This window comes from Podarcis melisellensis (assembly GCF_964234715.1).
Source record: "Podarcis melisellensis genome assembly, chromosome: 15".
Classification (NCBI taxonomy): Eukaryota; Metazoa; Chordata; class Lepidosauria; order Squamata; family Lacertidae; genus Podarcis; species Podarcis melisellensis.
In genome coordinates this window covers 43969466-43974707 of record NC_138532.1, presented here as the reverse complement: position 1 = coordinate 43974707, position 5242 = coordinate 43969466, and positions in this window count along the sequence as shown.

Sequence of the window (5242 nt, the reverse complement as noted above, 5' to 3'; positions counted from 1 at the left end):
GACATGGTTTGAGTGCTGATTTCACAAATCTCTCATCAAAGCAGCCTTCCTCCTAGGCAGGGAAGGGTTGGCTGCTCTGACCAGCAGCTGCTCAGGTGGGGCAGGACAGGGATGTGGGTCTTCCACATCTTGCGCTCCCTGGGATTGAAACGCCCCCACTCCCCTTTATTAGAAGGATGGGTGGGGGTGATACCCTGCTCCCTCCCTCCTTGTTTCTGAAATGCAGACAGGGAAGGGGAGGAGAAGAGGCAAACCTTTAACCAAGAGAAGCTCTGGCGGCAGCAGAGGGAGTCTGCTGTGATCCATTATTGAGGTGGGGGGGGGAGTGGGGCTCATCACTGGGGTGTGGGGGTAGTTAAACTGGAGCTAACCGAGGGGAGATTCTGAACCTGAAGAGCAAGGGGCTACTACCTTTGTAAGCCCACAAGCACAAACATGCGGTGAGAGGTTGTATTATTTTAAAAGCAGTCGCTGCAGTTTTCTCTTGGGCTGCTTCTGCCCCAACCTCTTCTTGCAGAAACCTTCCAGGTCACTCCAGGGGCTTTTCTCTCCCCATCTGGGGAGGGGGGAAGGAAATGGGCAGGAAGCTTAACCTCCCAGGCTGAGGCAGGGGGAGAAGACCCTCTTACAAGAGCCTCCCCCCCCCCCTCGCCCCTTGGAGCCCTCTAGAAGTGGTGCCAGCTGCAGAACTGGCCTCTTCCTCCAGCTCTGATGCCCCGAGCTTCACACGCCCCCACACCTCTCCCTCAGGGCTGCCACCTGCCAGCTCCTCCCTGCTCTCTTGTCCTGGCAAGCAAAGGCTGGCACCCTCTGCCAGGCCTGCCCAGCTGCAAAGGCAGGGCCCACCTCTGCCAGCAGTGAGCTTTGGCGGGGGGGGGGGGAGAGGTAAGGGCTGATGGGAAGAGAGCCCCTTTGAACACGAGAGGTGCCAGCAGGCACCCTGACATTTGCAGGACAAGAAATAAGTGTGTCACCTGTGCCAAGAAAGTTCAGCCCAGTAAAGGCTGAGCATGCTCAATAGCCACAGCATTGCATCTGTCCTTGGGCATAACACTGGAAAGCTCTGGTGGGTCTTCCATCACCCGGGCTGTGCTAAAAGAGCTGTCAAGGGATGAGAGATGCTCCTCCACCCCATTTCTTGGCCCCAGAGCAGCCGATATTCATAAAACACGCCCCCTGTAAAACAGCTAAATGATGTCTAAGGATGCTCAGTTTGAGATAGTTGGAGGGGGAACAGAATGGAGTATCCTGGAGACTGGCTGGCCATTTCCCTCGCTGTCTCACACCCTGACACTCTGCCACTTTGTTCTGCTTCCTCCTCCCTTTTCTCTTACCTCCTTAGAAAAGGCTGCTAAGAATGGATGGAATTAAGTACCCAAACATTTACAAAGATTAAACATCTAAAACAGGAACATTTCAGCACCACAGCAAATATACACAACATCCCACTCCCCCCTGGAGGGGCAGGGCCTGGTGGAAGAGCTGAGCTGAGCTGAGCTGAAAGTGCAACACAACCAGGCGGCCTGCTTTGGGCAGAGTAGAGGCCCCACCACTGAGAAGGCCCTACCTCCTTGCCTACGCCAGGGATGTGCCCATTTCCTTGACTCCTCTCCCTGCTGCTGCTTTTTGACAACCCAACAGGTGGGAGAAAAGCAAACCCCCCAGCCTTTGGCTGCCATGCTGCGTAAACCACATTATTTTCATTGCCGGCCATTGACAGCTGCCTGAGCAAATCCTCCTGGCAATTAAAGAAGCATTTGTCTCTGTTGTCCTTAATTCACAGGACAGAGGCAGGGTCACCTCCAGGTGGTGTCAGAGCCCTTGCGCACATGGAGGCTGGAGTGTAGGGAACTGGGCGGGTGGCTGTTTACTCCCTCCCAGGCCCCATCTCCTAGCAACAGCCTGCCTGGGGTGTTGCAAGAGGGCAGCCAGGCAGGAAGCGGCCCTGATTCAAGCTTGCCGGAGACGTGGAAAACTTGACTCGGCAAATGCCAGAGCAGCCACCCCACACAGCTGAAACTGGCACAGCCCAGGGACTCCCTCCGAGGGAGGTTTCAGAAAATGACACAGCGAGAGAAATATTTTAATGCCATGTGTGTGTGCAAACTACACAGGAAAGCCGCCGGCACCAAAACGTACATGCATTTATAAGGAGCTCCATCAACCGGAAGCCCAGAATCGGAATCTGCATGCTGCTCTCATGCGTAATCTCATTGGCATCCTGGCGATATCCCTGGGAGGTAAAGTCAGTATTACTATCCTCCAGATTGCAGGTCCCGACCCCCAACAACTGCTGAAGCTGAAAGGGGGAAAGACTATGCTGTGAGTACACGGCAGAGGTGAAATTCGAACAGGAGACTTCCTGATTCATAGGCTCCGATGGTCTCCCAGTAGCCCAGCCAGCATGGCCAGTGGCCAGAGGCAATAGGAGGGGGGTCCATCAACATCTGGAAGGCCAAAGTTTCCCCCATCTAGTCCAGCATCCCATTTCCTACAGCGCTCAGTCAGATGCTGCTTCTGGGAAGCCTGCAGGCAGGGGCTGACGGCATAGCTGCCCCCCAGAGCCAACATGCTCCTGAATAGAGAGTCCAATAGCCATTAACCAATGTCCTCCATGGGGCAAACTTTGATACTAAGGCACCCTGAGCTAGGAGAATATTTGGCCCCTGCTTTAGGAAGATGTGAGGGTTCTGGCAGGGTCCTAGAGACCCCCTACCTCTTTCCCAAAGCAGGGGCGGCAGGACTCTAGGACCCTGTCAGAGCCCTCAGGCAGCCTTCCCTCCCATCTGTTCTCCCTCCACTATTGGAAGCAGGGAGTGTGTCTGGAAATTGCAATTGGGGAGAGTTGCTCAGGTCCTGCTTTTGGAATTCTCTTTGGGAGATCTGGCTGGCCATGTGAGAAAAGGAGACTGGATCTTTTCTTGATACATACATAATTTTATTGTTTGCCACCTTTCCACAGTTCAAGGCAGCCTACAACATGAAAAAATACGTACCTTCGACATAACAAAAGTAGTCATAAATGATAAATAAAACATTAAATAAATACACAACCAAACTGAATGCTTTGCAGATAAAGATCTAAAACAAATATATAAAAAGCCCACATCACCATTAGCAATGCCCTGCAACAAAACCCCTTAAAGAACACCCCAGTCTTTGAGTCTGTTCAGCATTCTCAGATTTTGTAGCTGGAGTCAGTCCTGGCCCCACCCTCCCAGGCCAGGTGGAAAAAGACTTGCAAGGAAGAGAGCAGGCCTTCTGGGACTCACAGCCAAGCTAGTTCTTGATCTGTGTTCCCTTCATATAGTTAGGATCCTTACTTTCCTTCAGGCCCCTAAAAGACAGTGCTCTACTGGTTAGAGAAGACGGGGGCACGAAACCCACTGGCCACATCCCCTCTTGGGGATCCTTCCAGAGGCTGGATGCCAGAAGGACAACAGTGACTCTTGCCACCTTGGTACTGCAGGGTACCTTCCCTCAAGAGGTTGTGTGTGCACACCCATGAACCTGCCTCTCCACCCAGGCAAGCCAGAGTCAGGATCCCAGTTCAAGAGCTCACTCGAGGCGGGCACTGAGAGAATGGTCTCAGGAGGATGCGTGGTCTGAGCAGAGTCCCAAGGGCCAGAGAGAGAGAGAGGCTGGAGGGCCGCATTGGCTCACAGGGCTAGAGCTTCAGATCAAGACAGTGGAGAGCCAGGATCACACCTCTGCTCGCCCATGAAACTGACAGGGGGCTGCTACTTCTCAGCCTCATCTGCCTCACAGGAGGCCTATGCCACCCGCCCTGAGGTCCTTGGAAGGAGGGAGGCGTATTAAAAGGTAATAAATGCACATTTGTGACAAGGGACCATGTCCCATTGGGAAGCGGTGTGAAGAAGCACCACTTGCTCTTGGGGCAAATGAAGGATGCTGGCTTCCTCCAGGGAGGTGCCTGTGCTTCGTCCCCAGAGCCAAACATTCGCTGCTGCCGTGGCTCCAGGGAAGGGGCCTGGGCTCTGAGCACAAGGCAGGCTGCAGCTGCTGCTCACTCTGCAGTCGGACAGCTTTGCAAGCGAAGCATCTTTCCCCAAAGATGACGTCCTCTTAGTCAAACACACTCCCTCTGGGGGCAGGCATGGTCAAGGCAGACCCCACTGAAGCCAGTCAACAGGAGCAAGGGAGGCAGGCAGGTGGGTGGGGAAGGTTTCTCATCCACAAGGGGTCCTGCCAGCCCTCAGCCCCATTGACTTCAAGGGACCAAGTCCAAGGGCAGAGAAAAGCCCTTAGATAAGGGGCCTTGGACTTTGCCTCTTTCCTTCTGTGGGCGTAAGTTCCTCAGAGGGTTCACAGGAACAGAAAGTAAACTCAGCCGTCATGGGTTAAGAGGGTGGATTCCTCTAAACAGATTGGTCACTGGCTGAAACAGAAGAAAACCAAGAATAGGAATAAATGCCTCCCCCTTGCACAGAAAGCGGATGCAAAAAGGGGCATCCCTGAAGGATCTCCTGAGATTTCTTCCAGAATATTAAAATTCAAGGTAACCTCACCCAGCAAATTTCTACATAAATAGCAAACCCATATTGACACAAGAAATAAAATACAAACTAGGTGACACCCAAATGCCCTGGCGAACACACCAACAACTGCACGCCGCCTTAAACAAACCAAAAGTAAAAGCAGCAGCCAATATGCCCTTGACCACCTTTGAAAACCTCCTCCTAAGAGCAAAAGGACACAGCAAGGAGATGACAAAATACTGCTCCAAAACCCCACAAACCCCCGTGACATAATCAAAAAACTATAATGCTGATGACATAAACATAGGTTACGAAATTAACCCCACCCAATGGACTAGAATGTGCTCTAAACCATAAGGCCATAATGACCATACACATTCTAAAGAGCTTACTCTCAGCAGCCAGAAACCTCATAGCCAGATGGACCTGTCAGGAGTATAAACATGGACCACTGGGACAAAATCGTATTGGGAAAAGCCTTACCATAAAAGTTAACCAATAAACTGAAACTGACACGGGAACAAATAAACGAGGAGGCCTTCACCCTGGAATGGCTCCCCTTTATTACATACACAGCTCAACAAGAACCCACCAAAAGCATACACATTAATATGGCTAACTTGACCCAACAATCCCTCCCCCCTCACATAAACAAATCTCACTGCAGCCAACCACACACTGCCCCAGGGCCTCTTACTACCAAGGGAATATAACAAATAGGACCTACTCAAGTGATGCTGACA